This window comes from Tyto alba, unplaced genomic scaffold (genome assembly GCF_018691265.1).
Source record: "Tyto alba isolate M040663 unplaced genomic scaffold, T.alba_DEE_v4.0 Super-Scaffold_1000006, whole genome shotgun sequence".
NCBI lineage: Eukaryota > Metazoa > Chordata > Aves > Strigiformes > Tytonidae > Tyto > Tyto alba.
In genome coordinates, this window is record NW_024881272.1 from 11,075,506 (window position 1) to 11,096,539 (window position 21,034).

Genomic DNA, 21,034 nt, shown 5'->3' on the forward strand with positions numbered 1-21,034 from the left:
TGGTGAAAAATGGATAAAACAAGCAAGTACAGTACACAAGACATCTGTTGTGCTGAGGAAACTTTGTAAATAATCAGACTCCAGTATTGTTAATAGACCACCACCCTCCCACCCCCATTATGAGGAGGAACAATATGAATGTTGCATGATTACTTAACTTAGAGGTTATGCAGTAGGAATTGCTACCCAGAGTTGCACCATATCTAAAGGCAGAACTTACCTTGGATGGCTGTGATGTGAGAAATGTAGACTGGTCCTTCTGTGTGTCTGACCAGGTTAATAAAGGGTTGTAAGGAAATAAGGACCAAGTTGTGAGGTTTATTTACACTTTTATTTTCTTATTACTATCAGCAATATCAAGAGTGTGACATAGGCACCCAAAGTTTACAGTAATTTTATAATTTAATTACCGTTCCATTATTATTTCTGGATATACTTATATCTGTCATCTTTCAGATCCCTAAAGAAGGCAAATGTAATTTTCTATCTAATAGTACTTATTTAGCTGCTTAAAATCAGTTTCATATAAACTTAATCTTTTATTTTACATAACATTTTATCTGAATCTTGAAGTTTAACTCCCATTTGGTTTTGTCATGACAAGTGTAGAAGAAATTTTTGAACTATTCCACAACAACTGGTTAAAATGAGATTTAAATATTCTTTCCTTTTAGGCTCAGAGCCCTTAGGAGTGGATATACACAAGATTCTCTGTATTCTTATTTATTTCCACATACATACTGAATAAGAATTTTTGTTTTCAATGATGCTGAACCCCTGGAGGATAATATTCCGTGAAGAAGCAGTGATTTTTTTTTTTTTTTTTTTTTTTTTTCTAGTCAGCTGAATTAAACTTAAAAACAAGCAAGCAAAAGGTGGATATTCCCAACTGTTTTTTTTGACCAGAGAAAATGTATCCTATAAGTGTTTGCTTCTCACTACTGCTTTCGGAGCTGATGTTCCTCTCAACGGCAACTGTAAAATGTGGGGCCACAGTTGCATTCATTGTTCAGTGAGCTTGTCCACATAGTTAAACCCACCGACAGCAATGAATGTTGATTGTGACCTTTTTTGTAAAGCTTGGCAGGGTGGGGGAGAAACATCGTGTGGTGGTTAGGTTGCTATCTTCGGTGTTAAGGCCTGAAAGCATGAAGTAAGGAGGAGGATGGTTAGCTGGAGGGTACAATCAACGGTCGATGGTTTTCACTTTAATTACAAACTCACCGACAGCGTTGAATGTTCACTGAAGCAACCACTACAACAGAACTCCATTGACTTGACAGCATCCTCAAATGTCTGAAAGGAGGGGGGAAAAAATCAAATTTCACACAATGATTCTAATCATACAAATGATGTAACTTCAGTAATTTTTCTCTTACCAACATCAACAACCTTCTCTGCCCATCTTATTTCAGCCTTTGTGCAGGGAGCTGGCAGTTTTCCAAACTTCTTTCTATGAAAAGAAAAGATATCTCACTTATTCAGGCTTTAACAATAGATGTTGGGGATCCAGGCACAAGTGGATTAATGTTGTCTGTTATTTCACAAAACTGAACCTCACAGCAAAACAAAACCCAAGATCCCATATATGAATAGAGCTGGACAAGAGATCTGTGAATCAGTGTTGCCAATTATAGATTGCCCAGTTGAGTAAAATTTTTTGCTTACATCGTTCAATTGGATTTGAACTTGATTAGGATTGATGAAAGCTACATTTTCATTTAAGAAGGCTTAATTTCTCAATAACTGTCTTAAAGCTACTTCTGTATAAATTTTCATACATGTAGAACCTGTTATGATAATTTTCAGGAAGAAAAAGGTGAATGTATATGAATACTTAATGACCTAAATTTCTTTTCATATGTCTTTTTTAGGTGGCAGCATACTGTCCATCTCATTATACCATAAAGAGCTTATTTGTAAAAATTTCCACAGTAGCACAACATTTTTCCAATTTTCTCAGCTTTCCAACTCAATTGTCCTCATTTTTAATATAAGTATTAAAACAACCCCAAACACACACATGTAGGGTTGCAATTTTCATGTTATAGGGAAGGGGTTTAGAAGCTGCATCAGAAAGCAAAACATGGTAACCTAGGTATTTTACCTTATTTTCATTTGTGAGCAGAGTTCTCCTGAAGAAGGTGGTCTTGCAGCTCAGCTGGTCTGAATTCTTTTTTGCTAGGTCCACTCTTATCTTGCTGCACTGGAATTGTGACTGATTCATTAGCTTCTATGCTCTGTTGTTTGTCTACCTCGTTCTTTAGTAAAAAATGTCTTATACTCTTTCTCATCCATTTCTGATTAATTTAAAAATATTTATGAATGCTGGGGGTTTTGTTGAATTTCTTTGTACTTGCATAAAGGGAACAAGCACCAAAAGATGTAGGTCATAAGTGTGCTGCCTGTGTCTATTTTGTAAACAAACACCATGACAAGGACTTTGTCCTAGCTGTTTCAACTAATTGCTCTTCATGTAGATGTATTTATTATATGATTTAACTCAACTGTATTTTCTATCAAATATATCTAGAGGACAGAGTCATTAATATAGCCTGTTAGAGAACTAGACAAGAATGGAATAAACTAATTTTCTCCTTTATGGTAGATTAGATGTTCTATGTTTAGGAAGGCCACTGATTATATGAATATATCTGAATTTTAACCAAATGTGGCAGTAAACATTTTTTTCTTTTTTGCTGCTACAGAAGCATGGGATATTTGCTGCCAATATTTTATCTCCAAAGCCTGATATTTTTTTTTTTTTTATTTTTCAATTTTTGTACCAGCTTTTCCATAGTTTAATTCCAGGAATTAATTCCATGAAAGGAGTTCCTTACACCAGCATGAATGATGAGAGAATAAGGTTCTCCAACTCATTAGTCTTCTGTACATCTGCATCTGTTCAACATTGTTCTAGCCAAAGGAATAGACTTTATGGTTTAAAGTTGCTCATATTTAACATCAGCCTTATTATAAACTTTATTTCTGTATACCATTTCTTTCAGTACTTATTCCTATGCTGTTATTCCCTGCTTCCATCTTTCACTTGATATTTCAATATGGGGTCATGCTGGGCTGATACCTGGCAGTTAGGTATAGGGCAAGGAGAGGAGCTATGTAGAACTTGCAGCTGGGTGGACTGCATCTTAGAAGGAATTACTTTCACAGGTGGTTATTATTTCCTCCCCACCCCCCATAATGGAAAAACATCAGTATTTCCTTGGTTACATATCCTCTGTTGAAACAGGCTGAAACTTGTAAGTACAAAAACACAAAAAAGTGTTCCTGAGCTCCAGCCATGATTCCTGATGTGTGCAGGTTATGCAGGGTAAAAATGCTTTCATCTTCTCTCATCTGGTTTTCATTTTTTTTAAAATCCCTTACTGGGCTTAGCTAGCTGTTACACATGCCAGCTTTATTTTAAATTTTATTTCAGATCTGCAGGCTTATGTGAACATTCAGATTGGATGTATGTTTTTTTTTTATTTAAGGTTAGTAGGTCATAAATAAACCAAAGCACTTTCCTTGCTATGAGCAATAGGGTCATGATGTACATGAAATATCGCTTTAAAAAAATTGGAACCTAACATGAATTGACAGAGGTACATGAGGAAGTAGTTCATTGTGTTGCTGTAAAGGCCATAGGGATTTGGACTGCTAGAGCTGCCTGTCTCTAGGAATAGATTAGGTATCTTGTTTGATGACCTGTACTTAATTTAAGTGTCTTCCTTTGCCAGTCCTTCCAGAGGGCAACTGTGTGAATTAGAGCATCTCATCTTCAGTCTTCAGTCCTTTTCCTCCTCTTCATGGCCTGACCTAAATTGAAGATATGGGTGTTGTGCTGCACAAACAGACAATTACTTTAATGCTATGTGAACTGTATCTTCAGTTGTAATTAGTTAGCTTTTCCATTTTGTCCTTGATATATTCAACTTCATTGTATTGGTTAATACTGGCAACTGCTATACAGTACATCATGTTTAACAGCTGCCTTATGTAAAACAATAATAAAAGCTCCCTCTCCGTACTTAGAAATGGTGGCTGGAGCTGTGAAGTACTACTCTGCCCTGCTTATTACCCCACCTCTTCCTTTCTTCCTTCTCCCTCCCCCACATAAATGTTTGATGAAATATAAATAAAAGATGTCAGACAGGTCTGGCTTGCAGGCTACTTCAAACAGCTGTTTTAGTACTTCTAACAACCTTGCTACTTGTACAGCAGTGAGACTGCTTAGGAACAAATACTTAGGTGAATACACAGATCTTGGGTTTGTGAGGTTTCTTATGATTTTAGATAAATTCCCTAATGATGCATTAAAACAGTCTATTCAGATTGTACACTGGTTAAAATAGTATGTTAACATAGTTATATGGTAGATACTCTGCATGGCTTAGAGTATCTTTTTTCTTTCACTGGCATTGAATTACTACTGGAAGGTGGAGTTAAGACTTTTTGAATGCAAATATTCATTTGTAGAAAAGACAACGGAACAATAGTGTTAATACTCATATTGCAGTTATCTCATGGATACAGTTGTTGGCTATTTCCACCTCCCGCTTGCCCTCTCCCACAGTCTGTCAACAGGCTTTCAGTTATACACTTGGGGACAGGAAGAAATGCATTGCATGGATGTATTTTTAATTGTGTTGCAAAAGTGAATTCCAGTGGAAGTGTCTAAAAATGGCACTAACACACTTGGGATCAGATTCTCAGCTAGTGTAAACTGACACAGCTCCACTGAGGTCAGTGGCATCTGCATTTACACCAGCTGGCACCTGGATGCTCATCTGGAAAAAAGTGAAGTAGAATGATCAGTTATCAGTTCTTATCACCTTTTCTATTTTTTGTTGCATGTTCATCTTTTTATTAAACCTTTCTCAAATGACACATTTTCATGTTGTATTGACATTTTACCTGCAATAATTTAGCAGTAATACTAAATCTCAGTAAGTATTGACACTGCTCTGCTCCCACCAAATGGAATTAAATCCAACTGACTGTAGTTATTAGAAATTCAATTTATTCCTGGATGCCTTTGAGTTATATGTTGAAAGTAGTAAACCCTCTGCAGCTTTCAATAAGAAGTCCTTTTTCTGTCAAAATGGAAAGTGTTCATTTCTACTGTCATATTAAAACCTGCAAGAACAGAATCCAATAACCTTCAATGTAGTCTAGGACTCTCACTGTACTCTACAAACACTAACTGTAATTGTTTCTGCGGTGCGTTAGAGTATAGCATCCGCTCCCTCCTAATTACTTATCAGTGATTACAAAGCCAGTGTTTTTCAAGAAATTCAACTAGACAATCACAATGTTTTCACATTGCCTTCAACCTATGGAAACATCTTTGTAAACCTCTGCTGGAAAAAAAAGATGTTTTAGGGAGTATTTCACCATTTACTGGAGTACAGCCATCTCTGGAGAAAAGTAGCAGCTGCATAACATCTTGAAGCACTAGTGCATGCCAGCCTGAGACAGGAGGGAAAATTGTGATTGCCTCATTTAAATTCCACATTCTACAAGGCTGCTTTTTTGTACATTATGGTATAAAGAAATCTAAAGTTATGTAGAATTATCCTAGTTCTTACTCGTGAAATAAGAGGGAGGAAAAATCTTGGCACACTAGAAAACACTTTGAGGTGAAATAATAACCACAAGACTGTTTTTTAAACTAAATCAAAACTTGTTTGACATACATAGCCATCACAAAGCAATCTGCAGTTCACTGAGTCCTATCAGAGTTCTGTTGGCCCAGAAACCAGGACATCTACAAGTATGTTAGTTCATGTGTTTGTAGCTTTTGACTAAGTTTTTAGTAAGTCTGCTGTTGACTGTGCTCTTGAAATTAAACTCATCAGATAATATTACGTGTCTACAACACAGGCTATGAGGTGGGATGCTGATTAGCCAAGTTAATTGAGGAGCAGCAATGATATTAGTTCAATCAAATATTTGATTGCAATGCCAGAAATAATTTGATTGTGGAGTTCAAAACTGTGCTTTGCCCCTTAGAATTTTACCTGATTAATATTTTGTTAAATTTTGATATTAAAGACACTTCCAAAACAAAATTAAATGTAAAAATACCCAAGGCAATATTTGCTTTTTGCTTACTGCTTTAGACTTATTGTACCTCAGTCAATACAAATTGTTACTATTTATCAAATCATAGTTGCATTCATGTGTTCTAAGCAGACTTTTGTATCTGAACCATTGAGCCTGACTACAATTTATTACTTCATCCTGTTAGTACTTTTTGAAATTGTAAGAGCTTTTCCAACAACAGGATTGAAGCACTGGACTTATAAGCTTTGTTTTTTATTTAAACCCAAAGAATTGGTGAATAAATTCCAATACTGCCTGCAGTTTCCCAGCCTTTTGGATGACAATTCTCCACTCTTTGTTACTGGAACATATTACTATTTATGGAAGATATGCACATATTTCAGTGTCCATAAATCATATGCAAACATCTGTTCTTTAGATCAGTAGATGGAGCATGGTAACTGCTTTTTACATTAATATCCATGAAGTAATGCTCACCTACTGACATTATGCTTAAACTTTAATATTTTAGCAAATATTTCAGTAATTTAACTTTTCAGACAGTGTAAGTCAAAACAGTAGACATTGCAAACGCAGTCTGGCATAGTTCTGTGTGGTCTGTACCCAAAAATGTCAAACGGAAGTTGTGTGATAAAGGGGGTAAATACTAAGAGCAACATGATCAACTTGGCTAAAACACAAGAGGTTCTGTTAGTAATTCTCTGTTCTCATTACTGCCTTTGAAGGGAATTTCTTACCCTTACCCTTCCTATAACAGCCTTAAACAAGCATCCTTTTCTTATTTGATGAATCTGGATTCTGTGTAGCAGTTTAAATTTTTGTCTTAGTAGTATGATCTATTTCCCATATAATCCTGCAGGCAAGATTCTAAGGCCAATAACTGTGAAGCTGCACTCAGAAAACATATGGTATGTGTGGAAACCAAGACTGCATACAAGTTAAAATGTAAGATGTGGTAAAGACAGTGTTGCATGATAGGATGGGTGCTGGATTGAAAGGCAGAGGATAAGGGTTTTCTTATTCTGTTTGTCTTCCACCTCAATGTTAGTATTTTTTACATGAGTGTTTTCAGATATAAAGAATCTTCAGGATGTATCCTGTTTAGCATTTGTCAAGCGTTTATTTGGTTGTCATATGAACAGAGACTGTGGATTCATTGGTTGTTTTTCAACATCTCCTTTGTCTTTTTATGGGTATGGAGACTTGATATTTTGAGGCTAGACTTGTAAATGTCAGCATAGCAACTGAATTTTCATGGAATGAAAGTATGTATAAAAACAGAGGGTAAAAATATTCTGTATTTCTAAAAGTCGAGTCCTACTGTAGTTGTGTTAGACAACAAATTGCAGTGTTTTACCTGCAGAAAGTGGGCTGATTACTTTTAACTTGCCTACTAATCCTTGTGATTTTAAAAACCCAAACTGCTTCAGAATGAATGGGGATCCCAATTTTAGGATTTCTGAAGCATTTCAGTACAGTTTCTGTGTTGTATTTTAGGTTCTTCACAGTGACTATATGGCATCCATCCAGAAAAACATTTTTGAGGTCTATTAAAACATTTTGTTTAATTTGTGCTTTTGATTTTTAATTCCTTCTTAGAAGTTACCAGAAAAGGTGCTGTTTGAGTGCAAGTTAGCTTAGGGATTCTCAATGTGGCTATCTCGCTGCTAGAGCAGAGTGCAGTAGCAACTGGCTTTAATATCCCATCCCCCTCTTCTTTCTGAGTTACCATAGGAATGGACTGCGAGAATTACCAAATTCAAATAATTATGGTCCTGCTGCACAAAGTTTCTTTTGATCAAGAGCGAGTCATTTGAACCCTAATGTTTAGTGGGTAATACTTACAGCCTCATAAAAGTGCAGTGATGGCTGATATCTCATAGTGCTTTGAACATGTGAAGTGCTATATAAACAATATAGGGCTATTGCACACAACTCAAGCTATTAGCATTTGAGGCACACTGCCCCAGGCCCTTAGAGGGGAAATCACATCTTCACTGGAAAAGAGGCACCTTTGAGTTCTGTCTGCTTCCAGATGAAGTATAGGGGGTTTTCTAGGTAGCACATAGATATGAAAAAGCATGTTTTTTTCAAAAACTGCATTTATTACATGGTACTGGATGCTAACTAAAGGCAATCAGCACTTAGAACTGTGATTCTGAAAATGTAAGGATGGTAAACCATTGCCTGTTTGCATTATTTCCTTTGCTGTTGTAATTGTGTTTTGGCGTTCTTGTGTTTTCCTTTGTGAAATTTGTGCATGTAAATCTAGTTGTCGTTAACATACCCAGTATTTCTCATGTGTAATTTGAAACAGATGAGAGATTATGTTTCATCTTTGTTCCTAAAAATATCACTATACTTTACAGAAGTTAGACCACAGATGCAATTCGAGAGTCGTTGAACACTCCATGGGTGTCTGTGTGGAAATGTTGGTGAAATCTTGTTCTTAAGATATCAAGATAAATTAAGAAAACAGTAGAGGGGCACTTGCTAAACAGCTGATGTAACATCTGTCTTTTAGATCTGGAGGTACTGCTCAGATAGGAACAAAGTTTTCATAGAATTGGTGGAGTTGATTGATTTGTTTCATTTTGACTCTCCATCACATTCTGTATGCTCTCCTAAATAAAGGCTACTGCCTAGGACCCACAAGATATGCCTATCTTGCAATCACTACAATGTGCAGTCTGGGGTAATAGAAAGGCTCACGGCTATGTTCAGGGAGAAGAGGAAATTCCTTGAAGTCTTTTTATGCCAGTCATTTCTCTAGCTGAAAAACAAAACAGGTTTTGGTCCAAAGTTGGCAAAACATTCTTTTTGCCTTTTGATGGTGAAACTTATTTTCAACAGCAGAGACCATTCTGAAGAACTGCATTTTTCTGCTTGCTTCATTTCTTTTTTGTCTTGAGCTAAGCTTTTAGGCATGCTAAATGATGTAAACAAGTTCTGGATTTTTGTTACTGTTATCTAGGAACAACCATTCAAAACAAATATGCTATTGACTCGACCCTACAAAGCTCTGAACACAGAATAAGCTCAGACTTTGAAGGACTGGGCACACAGTTTAAATATTTAGCATAGCAAAACCCATTGCAGTACAGTTACTTGTACTGGATCCAATGATTTACAGCACAAATGCAAAGCATAGTCCTGTGTATTGAGGGAGCAAATGTCTAGTTCGTTTACTGTTTTCTCTTGTGGGACTTGGTTTGGTTTGTTTTTTGTTTGTTTTTTTTTTTTTTTTTTCTTTAATAAAGACCAACACCCCACCCCCACCCCCCCACCCCACACACACACTTATTTTCTGCCTTGGAAAAGGTATTTTTAAGTAATATATATTCTTCTAAAGAAAAATAGCCCACAGTAAATAGATACAAGATTGCAGTAACTGTTATAAAAGCCTTATCTTTTCTGAAAAATGATGTACCCTTCATGTTTTTAATCTGCCTGTATTTTTGTAGCAGTCTCAACATCCTCCTCCCTGTCCCTGTTGAGCTCAACTGGCCTTTGAAAAGCTCTTTGTGCTCCAGTGACCACTTTAAACTTTCTATTGACAAAATTAAGCTGGACTCTTAATTTATTTTTCCAACAGAAAGTGTGAGTTCAAAGTGATCGTTGGTCCAAAAACCTATGGTGAGAGCGAAGATAATTTTATTGAGAAGGGGGAGTGTGATGTTTGGTCTCCTTTTCTGTCCTTCAATCCCCTTCTGCTAAATTCTTATAACTCTATTGCTTTCTCCCAGAGGTCTGGGAAACTGCAGTTCCTACATCCCTTCCTGAAGTTTCCCTTTTCCAACCCCACAGCAGTGAGATCTCCCTTTTTGCAACTGACTGCTACAGTAAGGAAGGGTAGTCCAGGAAATGATGTTTTTGGGACCTCGACTGAAACTGGTTTGTGAATCCACGTTCTGTCTCAAGACCATGGGAAGGCTGACTGGAAGATTGGCAATGAAGTAAATGAGTGAATGGGATGAAGGAAAGCATATATAGCCAAATCAAGAGGGGGTTATTAAAACACTCCTTTTACTTCATGTATGCTTATATGTGTGTTAAATACATGTAAACACACATGCAGACATAGTTTAATGTGATGGAAGAGAAGGAAATGTTTCTCCTAAGAGTTAAGGGGATCGTATTTGCACATCTGTAACATCCAGAAGGCTCAAACTTAATCAAAATGTATTTCTACACAACTAGGTTTTGCTTTTTTGCAGTACCTAATACATGTAAACACTTAACCTGTAACGAATTAATAGTTTTTGGAGTAAGTGGATGGTATTTTATGCAGTCAGCAGATGGTAAAGATCATTACCATCTCAGTAACCATTCCTAATCAACAAATCATAATCTTGAACAATTGTAGGTGACCTTGGCTATTCTGAGAAATGTTGTTTCTGCATCAATACCTTTTTTGATTTATAAAAACCCTTCTTGTTTAGGTTTTCTTGCTGAGGGTAATCGGGGAGTTTGAGGCTCACACGTTAAAATTTCTGTGCTGCTTAAAGGTGGTCTGTTTGTATTTTTTCTTTAGAAAAATCGGAATGAAACTCCATTTGGTGAGAAGGCTCCATGACTTTAGTCCTATGGTAACTCTATACTCCAAACACCTAATGCAGAGACATTATTCTGGCTTTTAGCAGATAAAGTGAATTTTGTTCTTAGTAAATACGGCCCAGGTGCTAAAAAGCTATAGCTGAAAGTGCTAGGTTAAAAGCACAAGTCAGCTAGGTACATAAATATTACATAGCTATATCTTTAATGGGTTCCTGTCGTAGACTTGCTTTGTTTAAAGATTTCCATAACCCTGCTGATTTATTACGTCTTTTCTAGAAGTATGCTGTTAGCAGGAAACTCGGTTGAAGCACTTTCAATCATGTTGGAGGATCATTATACTTTCACTTGAATAACTAATTAGTTGCAAGAAATTAACCACTGCTGTTTAGCACAAAAACACTTCCAAGAAGGGCTTTCATTTTTGTTGTGGAAAATGACCTCAGGCACTTGAGGAGGTGGGCAGAAGGGCGAAATAATGATCCTGCTGTCTTTTAATATAACTTTTGTTTTCAGTTCAACCTGATAACTAGCAGGCAGCATAGCTGTCTGAATAGAACACTGCACTTGGACTTGGGATAAATATGTTCGAATCTTGCCGGTCCCATGGATCTGATGGCTGACCTCATCCCATTGATTTAAACTGGTTTAAGGTTCCAAATACTGTCCCTAAAGGCTGTGGGAGACAGAGGAAGAAATAAATTAGCGAATAGGATGGAAGGAAGAATATAATATGACCAAATAAAGGATATGGCCTGTTCATGTCTCTGGAACCTATTTTTCTTGTTGTAAAGTGTGGATCACACGTAATTGGCATATGAGGGTCCAGTCTGAATGTCTTGCATAAGAGCTCAATATTATTGTCATATGCTGTTCATAGCACTGCTAATATAATGTAAGACACAGTGAAGTGAGGAAAAAGAATGAAAACAGCTAAAATACTTAGCCATTTGCTCCACCTCTCCTAGGGCAAAAACTGGAAGGAAATTGGAGACAAATGGTTTCTGAGATCTCAATTCTTCTCTAATATATGAAATCCTTTTAATGAGGCAATAATAGTGACAAATACTGGTCATTTTTTTCTATGGAACTGCAATTTCACCCACACTATTTGAAAAATTTACATATAAAATATATTTTTAAAGTATGAAATAAAAAAATAACTTTTGCTGCTTATGCAAATCAATCATCTCCTTGCAGTCTTCTCATTCCTCTATTGCAGAGGCAGTGAATTCTTCAAGTATTTGGTGAAAAATATTGTCCAGTAATGAGGGCAAAGGGGGAGGGGAAGCTTATGGGTATTTCTTGCTCTCACCTTCCTTCTCTCTGCTCACGCTTGCAAAATTAGAAAGTTAAGTCCTCAATATGTGTATCTGAGATGTGGTGATACATAAATGCTGGGAATTATTCAGTGCAAAAAGGGAGTGGGCTACTGTAGTCATGACAAACTCCTCCTGAATATCCAAAATAAGGGTAGCACTACCCCATTCCTATAATATTTTTAACACTTTTTCCCTCTCTTCTGTTCTTTGCCTTCTTTCTAAGGCTTAATCTCAGGCACCTATTTTGGGTTCCTGATGTTAGGATCAGAATTGCATTCAGCTGTTTATATTTGGTTACCTGCATAGTATATGTGTCTTCTGATAATATTCGCACAAACCCAGTACTTGCTGGATGTGGGTTTTTCCTTTGTTTTTGGCTAAGTTTACAACATATTTTATTTGTATATGAGAATACAGGAGAGGAAGGTCATGTCTGACCTTTTTTGTGGGGGAAGTTTGCATATGTGCATGCCAGGAAAACTAACTTTATGTAGAAGAAAAAAGCAGAGCTGCCTTCTAGAAAGAGGGCACGACCAATGACATAACATCTTCAATCAAACTCATGATATCATTTAACTTAAAGAGCTATGGGGCAGACAATTTCAGATTGGGCACGCTGCCACTAAAACAAATTGGCACAAGAGCTTTTTCTGTGATGTGTGTATTTACACATGTCCAAGTCTGCTTCGGGATGGTTGTGCATAAGAGCTCATTAGGAAAAAGGCAGGGAGAAGGGCTTAGTGAAAGTTCTTTACTACTTTCTAGAAAACTACCTACTAGGTTTTCTAAAACAGTACGTTACCCTGAAACTTCATGCAGGGTATTTCAAAAGGACCGAGGGATTATTAAAGACCCCTTCCCTTGACACTCAGTCGAATTTCTACTAAAATTTCCAGTGCTTTTTTGTGCACCACTGAAAAGTTCAATCTGAGTGCTAGAATATCACAGAAATGTGTTAAATTCAATGCAATGTATCTTTCAGATTAATATTACGCAATAGCCTAAGATTATTTAGTTCTGGTACCTTTGGCTCATCCAAACTATGTAGACACACGTTATAGTAATTATGATTGAATAACATGTGACTTAATATAAAACCATTAACAGACATCCAACTTATAGGCTGTTGACAGTTGTCTCAATTTTCCTTTCTGAAAATGGACATGTTCTCTGGTTTGCTCCCATTAACTAATTTTGTTTTACTTGCTCTTCCATTTCAGTCTGTAACTGTTCAATGAACTTAATCTGTCTTCAGATAACAGGTGCTGACTTCGAGTGTAGTTTCGAACTTCAGTTTGGCCTTCTGCCTGCAGTTCAGATTGAGTTCATTTGAGTTCTTACTCAGATCTAAATCCTGAAATTCCTTCCCACTTGGATACTCTTGTTAGTGCCACACCAAATATTGACTTTCTAATGTTCAGACATCAGCTGTTCCTACGCTGTGGAAAATATATGGTCCTTCATAGTCTTGTATAATCAAAAAATGAAAAAAATGTAGTCTAAAAAAACCTAAATATCTAGGGAGAAGAGAATGTAAGACTGCTTTAAAAGAAAAACCTTTGAAATACAATTAAAAGAAATAGGCAGCTATTTGTTTGCTCCCTTGCGTTTACATTTCAGTTATTGGATGAGATTACAAAACACAAATGCTGATCGTGAATGAATCAACAGCAGTATAACCCTTTACTGAGAAAAGGTGTCTATACAGACTGAATATGTTAAGCCAAGACAAGACACTGAGGTACAGGCAGAGAAATACCACTTTAAGTGCATTATAGGGTAAAGCATGTAACTATGTTCCATTTTTTCCATTAGGAAACTTCTATGCAGTGGTTGTATGTAAACATAGCTAATTTTGTATTTCACTATCTGTGTATGCACGCAGTTGAAAAGACCAAGTAAATGAGAAAGGGAGTTGGGTTGGCCATGCATTTGAGAATCCTTGCTTTGCTTTGGCCTATACTGAGTAAACCAAATGCGAAGGAATTAGATGTTGAAGTGTGTTCCAGGTGATTTCAGACAAATGGAAAGAAAGTTTCACTGTGCAAATTGAAAAAAGATTCCAAATTGGAGAGCATGCTTGGTTTTGGCTGGTGTAGTCCAGTAAACTTTTTTTGCTCTTTCCTCTTCTAGTAAGGATATAAATCAACCTTATTTGTAGTCTTTTCTAGCTTCCCAAGGTGTAAGGTCTTTATGCTAATGAGTAAATATGTTTCTGCAGAATTTTATAATGCACAATCATTCAAAATTTGTGCATCACATCAATTGGTTCCATTTTGCTGTTCAGCAACAAAACATGGCTGCTTTTCTCAAATGGTCAGCAATTTTCCATACAGACCTGGTGGTGATGAGTTGGGATGTATATAGTTCAAAACTCCTTGTACACATAGTGAATGAGTATAAATTCACTTTCTTTATAATTACAAAAACTCATTGGAGTTTTACAATTCTGAGTGGAAACAGGGATAGTTTTATGGGTCAAAGAAACCCTGTACTTTGCAGATTATACTGTTCCATGAAATGAGAAGTAACAGTCTTTCTTGAGTTATGGCTTCTTTGTGCCTAATGTGTTTGATATATATTATAGATGCTTGTCAGAGATGCATAGTCAGAAGCTGAATGTTGAACAGGGTGTGCATTCCATTGGCTCTGGCATTCTGCCCAGGTTCCCCCCCCCATCCTTATTTAAAAAAAAAAAAAAAAAAAAAAAAGGAAAAATTCTAAATTGAAATATCTTGGGGCTTAAGACCTACTCTTTCTCATTCCTTCTTGTGATGGTTTGAGCCTTTGTATAGCTCTAGTATTGCCTATTCAATCAGCATCTTTGAAAAGTACCTACCAGGCTGCCAGATTCCTGATGCAGAGAAGCTAGATGGTGCCAGAAATCAGTCACTCCGTGCTAAATATTGCTGCTGGCTCCACTCCCTGTCTTTCAGAGTCTGCAGAAGTCTAATCTTCTGTTCTTTGGTGAGAGGATGGCAGGTTTTAAAAACGCCATCTGAAGTTGCTGTTACATAAGAAGTGTCTTGCCATCTTGCACGAATAAGGAGTTAAACTGGTCTCTGGTCTCAGGTGGTTGCAAGGTCCTATTTTTTTTTCCCCATTGATGTTTTCTATTACATGGAATGTCTTTATGGTCAGCTGCTGTGGTATTTGTCATTCTGTTCTTTACTTGCCAAGACTTAAGCTTAGTGAATTTAGATATTTTTCTATTTTAAACAAAGTGTTTTGCTGCCTATTAAGCCTAAACATCTACATCAAACTGCCTTGCACTGCAAAGAAAATCAACCAGCAGAGTACCTGTAAAGCAGTCCAGCTGCCCCGAGCTTTCACCACCCAGATGATGTTTGTACAGAGCTGGCATACTGAAAATTAAAATGGTGTAGTATCAAAACTAAAATCAGTAAAAGTAATGCTGAAGCTAATGTGCAAACAAATTCTTTCACAACTGTAAATGCATCTTCATGGTATTTCCAGTTTATATAGCATCCAGGGGCCTTTCCAAAAATACCAAATCCATTTGATTGCATAATAAAGAATAGAACGACTTTTCCAATCATGCTTACCATATGCAAATAATTTCTAGGAGGAATTTAAAACAATCATTACAAAATTAGCCTAGTGTGTAAACCCGATCAAGCTGCATTATTTTGCTTAAATGCATTCCACAGCTGGCTTAGGTGCTTGTCTACCACACAGTACCTAAATTCAAAATCTGAATCCTCAAAACACCCTATTTTGTGTTTGTCTCGCGATGGAGGTGTCCATAGTCCCTGGCTACCAAAGTATCTGCCAGATGAACTCCCTGTTGCTTAGGCCAGGCTGGCGCTGAGCACTGCTATGCAGAAGTGCCCTGCTGGCTTCACTTCAGCATGTCTTGCACAACAGGCTAAAAGAGCATGAGGTTCCTTTCCCCTGTGCTTTCGGCTCCTATGAGCAGTCATTGGAGCAATTCCTAAGGATGAGGGAGGTTGGTGTCTCAGTTACCAAGCTGTAGCTGGGAATATTCTCTATTGCAAATTCAATATTTAAATGTTCCTTGCAAGTTGTGAAAACTGATTGAGGAGGCATTTGAGAGCATCGCTCAGAGTAGCTGGTCATAGGTAGCAGGGAGATTTGGGTTCAAAATCCGATTGGTAAAGCAGGTCTTCCATGCCCTGGGTGGGTAAGATATTCCTTGAGGAAGGTGGCAGTGAAAGTGCCTGCTCCTTTGTCAGTTGGGAGAGGAGTGTTTTCAGGGCCAACCTCCAGGAGAGAGTTCCTGGTCATTGTGCTATAAAGGCAGCAACATTAAACCTAGAGTTTCAAGGCTGCAGTTCTAGGCCTGTGACTCCCTATTCCCCCACCTAATTTAGGAGCACTCTCTTCAACCTGCGGACTTCTGAGAGTCCTGTTATATGTGTAGTTCTTTAAGCAATATCTATAGCTGCCTAGATATAAATCTCTATCGGTATTTTGGGTATAGAAGCTTAGATAACTCAATATTTATTATTTCTATAACTTCAGTCCTTTGCTTGCTCTAACTTATCTTCATGGCTTCCCTTACCCCCTGCCCTTCCCAATTAGGAAATGGATGTAATGATTGTGAGTTTTGCTTGACTTTTATTCTTAACTAAGAAGCTAATATATTCATTGCTGGATGTTCTGCTTTCTTTTTAGGCCTAACTTGATTTTGCTCCTTCTGCTGCAGTGACAGCTCCTGGGTGATGTGTGACACAGCACAGCCAAGAAATCTGTATTCGGGATGCATTTTCTCCAGTTGGATAGCTCTCCAGAAAGAGGTTTAGCAGGTAAACCAGACCCACAAAGTCTGTTTCCATTATCAAAGGGTTTAGTGTCAACTGCTAATTCTAGACACATAATGTATGAACCCAGTATATATGCATATCACTTAAAATGTTAACATACGAATTTGAGGGCTTAAGAAGGATCTTCAGAATGCAGATTAGCTTTTAACTCAGCCACACTAAAAGTAAACCTGAGAAGATAAAAGAAAATATTCGTATCTACCAAACTGCAGAGTTTATTTCTATTGGTTAGTCTGCCAGCAAGTAGTTGGATGGCCCAGATGAAAACTGAAGGTTTATTATATCTTACAAGTTCTTGGGAAAGAGCTCTGAGAGAGATTTCTTGGTTTAGGATCTCTAATATGGAGAATTACTAGTGGGAGCAACCTATAACCTTCAAGGCACTTTTTCTCCTGTGTGTGTTTTAAAAAAAAAAAAAGCAAACCCAAAACACCAAAAAAACAAAATCAAAACCTACAAACTTCGATAACTTCTATTTTGATGTTAAGATCCACCTTCAATGTATGTGAGTCTTAAGCCCTGCTTATCTGCAAAGCTGAACCTTAAAAAGTTCTATGCAGTTCTCTTCTACTCTGAGTATGCCAACTAGAGTCTGTCTTTAAAAGGGGGGTTTTATTTTTTAGATGGGGATTTTCTAAGAAGGGGTTTTCTTTTTCAATTGACTTTGGAAGGAGTTAACTGCGTTTTGAGCTTCCTTATCCATGTTCTACCTGATTATGTTGTTAGACTCCGTTATTACTGAAACTTTATGCTGATGTTTTTGGTTTATTATTCAGAAGACCAAGTAGTAAAAAATAATCTAGTTACTTCTCTCTAGATGCCTATGGAGATACTTGGAAAAACTAATTGTAAAAATGTGTTATGGTATGAATCTTGCTGACTTTCATTTGATTTTTTTCATTCGTTAATTTGAGACAATGAAGGAGAACAAATGTTGCTTATGTAAAATGAGACTGGGTGCAGAAACATGGAAAACGTGCCTATTCTTGTGAGAGGTGTGGTGTGCAATAGCTTATGATGCGGTGCAGTTGAAGAGCTGTTATGACTTAAGATGGATCCTGCCTAATACAGGTCTGGTAGAGCTACTGTTTCTGCTAATGTATTTCTTCCTTTCACCTTCCCTGCTGTTTTTACCACCACTGCAGCACTGTCCTACATTTTCATTTCTTGGGGAGGAAGAGTTTATGGGGGAATACTAGTTGGCAACTGAAGCGTGCTTCCAGCTGGACTCTAATGATAACTCAGAAATATGTTGGGATAAGGGAAATAATAGCTTATGATGTGAACTGTGGCAATGTAGATTGCATCACAAGGGTTTATGTGTCTGTGGCTTATGACAAATTGGTAATTATAAACTGAAGATAACTTGGTGCACTGTTTAAATAATTTCTTGTTAAACTTGTCACAGATATTCACTTGAGATGTGATTCTATTTAGGTTTGGCTTTTTCATCATACTGTATTCATATAGTTTCTTAGTCTTCTTATGTTTGGAAAAAAAAAATAATCAGAAAGCTTGTCCTAGATCAGGCAATAGAGGCATTTTTTTTAAGGACCAGAATGCAGGCACAGATGTTTCTATGGGTTTGGGAAGTCTTTCGGGGATTGTTTTTTGTTTCTTTCCTCCTGAAGTATGGCACTCCACATTTTTTTCAAATCAGACTTGGGTATTTAATGAAAAGTGAATATTTTAACTGCCAGGTATGTGATTAAAAATGTGTCAAAATTTACAGTTTAAAAAGAGGTCTCTGGATGAGCTCAGCTAAATAGTTCACAGATTATGCTAATTCATGTTCACTCTAGAGAGAGTATCTATGGCAAATTATCTGATTATAAAAGTAATTATTAAACTGATATGGAAGCTCTCTCTACTGTGGTAGCTTAAATTTTATTCTAATTCATTTGGTTTTCGTATCACTAAATCTACAGTGCTACTTAAAAATCACAGGTTTGGTAGCCCAGCTACAAGTTTCTCTACAGCCCTATGCATTTGAGTGATGATAAGCAGTGAAAAGCCCAGAGTGGACAGATAGTTTCTATTTCATTATCCCCTTCAGGCCCATCACATGTCTCTGGATATAGGTGTTTGCTACTTGACTATGCAAGGCAGTGATTGAATATGTATGGATGGACTTCTGAATACACAAATTAGGTATTTCAGACAGTAGTGCTACTCTTGCATGCAAGTTGAAAAATGGAAGACAAGGAATTTATTTAGAGGAAACAGGCCAAATGGAAGCATGTAAACATGACTACATGTAAGCAGATCTGGATAAAGGGGAATCTTGTGAGACATAAGCATAATAGACTTTTTTGATGGCAAAGAGTGAAAAAGGATTTTACAGCATCAAATATTTCCGTCTGTTTGCTGGACCTCCCAGAGCAAAAACTTTCTATGTAGTTCAGAGGCAAAGGCTTGTTTCCATCAGCACTCCATAAATAATATCTGCTTGAAAATGTACAGACTTAAGTGTTTAATTTTGTGTCTTCCTATACAAGTATTGCAGATTACATGTATCGGAGAAGTAGTATACCTATTTAATTTTGATACATCCTAAATAGAATAATAAATGGTATTTTTCTTGGATTTAAAAAGCAAGAAGATATGAAAATACGTATATAACAAGGTATAAAATGGAATGTATTTAATCATTAATATCCCTGACAATCATGGAAATATATAGTCCATTGAGACTTGTGATTCATAAGAAGGGATACAGAGGGTGCAGATCATTCTCACTTAGTTTTAGTTTGTATTTAAATGTGCAGTCCTCTCCCTATTTGGTCACAATAATCAGTGAATATCTATGAGGTCAACAGGGACGTACCAGTAAGTTTAAAAATGGTCCTGATTTTCCAGTTCAGAGCAGAGATTAAGGGGCATGTATTCTAATGTTTCCCCAGTAAGCTCTTTCATTTTATACCTGAAACACAAATTACAGCCTGCTAGGGGTCAAGCATGAATTAAATCTTTGGCATGTAATAGCATACCTTTCCAGGCAGATGTCTGAAGAGAATACCTAGTATTTTTACCCTTATTTAAGAGCTAGAGACCAAAATCTTTATTGAAGCAACTAAAGGAATCAAACTATTCAGATCTCCAGTTCTTAAGTAATCAGATCTAGCATCTTTTAACAGATACTTTTGCAGGGTTGTCATATTCACTTAAAAACAGTGAGTTGTTTCAGGGGTAGCTTTGGGCTAAACAGTGTGTCTTCTGAGTAGATTTCCAAAAGGGACTAATGTTACTTTACTTTGCTCTCAATTAAGTTTAATGGGAATGTTTATGCTGACATTTAGATTTGAATTTAGGAAAGGCTAATTACTTCTGTGCAAGGACGGTGTTCAGATTAAATCATCAGAACCAAACCATCAGTACTTGGAATGAATCGAATCCAGGCCAACTGTACCAACTTCTGAAGAGACTTTGAGGGAGTTATAGCTAATGATGTTAATTTAAAAGAAACTAAATGTTAGTACGTCATTGATGACTGGTCAGATTAAAATGATGCAAAAACTAAAAGTATTTTCAAAGGATAATCTATGACTAGATTCAGTGATCATTGCTGTCATTTCATGTATGGTTACATAGTGGTCTAGACTAAATTGAGAGCATTTACCAGGAGTTACCACGGGGTAGTATCTGACATACCGCAGCTATTTCTTTTTACAAAGGAGACCATAAGTCATGAAGAACAGTTAAATACTGTAGCTAAAATGTAGATATTCTTCCCCTTTAGTCATTGTCTGATGATTGCCTATATGTGGAGTTGTTATTTAATAAGTGTTTAAAATTTTACCTCAGATTATTACTGACATGTCAGCAGAGGCTGGTATCTCCATTCTTGGTGATTTTTAAAGATTGATTGGAGAAGACCCCCGGCACAAAATAATGCCAGGTTTTGCTCTGGTTTGACCAGGACACTGGACCTAGGTGAAGTATTGAGATCCTTTCTGACCTCACTTACTTCAGGAGTCTCTCTGATTTTGGTTATTCTGAGTATATATTGATGAGGCTTGATAGAACTGCTTCAGAGGTACTTCCATTGGTAAAATTACTTCAGACATCTCAAGATTTTAAGGTAGATCTACTTCTACATGGTTTTTGTCAGCTATTTGAGAATAACTTGTATATCTGAAGGATGCTCTGAGCTTTCTGTTCTAAAGGTCAGGAATAATAAATACATCTTTTTGACTATTGACACTTTAGAAAAAAATTACATTTGGGATCTTCATACGTGTACATATTTTTCTCCAATGCCTGCAGTGTGGTGAGCCTTTT

The 21,034-nt window shown here is 36.8% G+C and overlaps 1 long non-coding RNA gene across 7 annotated transcripts in view; it reads right to left on the reverse strand.

The window, feature by feature from the left end:
• Positions 1 to 312: 312 nt before the first annotated feature.
• LOC116963498 overlaps positions 313 to 21,034 on the reverse strand; it is a 65,779-nt gene continuing 45,057 nt past the window's right edge. For 4 of the 7 annotated variants that reach the window (XR_004408211.2, XR_004408208.2, XR_004408210.2 and 1 more), the window contains 4 exons: positions 2,108 to 3,844; positions 1,380 to 1,453; positions 1,225 to 1,296; positions 313 to 1,140 (listed from right to left, as the gene is read on the reverse strand). This is a non-coding gene — a long non-coding RNA (uncharacterized LOC116963498). Of the gene's footprint in view, positions 1,141 to 1,224; positions 1,297 to 1,379; positions 1,454 to 2,107; positions 3,845 to 15,245; positions 15,311 to 21,034 lie in introns of all 7 variants that reach the window. The other 3 variants (XR_004408212.2, XR_004408207.2, XR_004408209.2) reach the window with 3 other exon arrangements.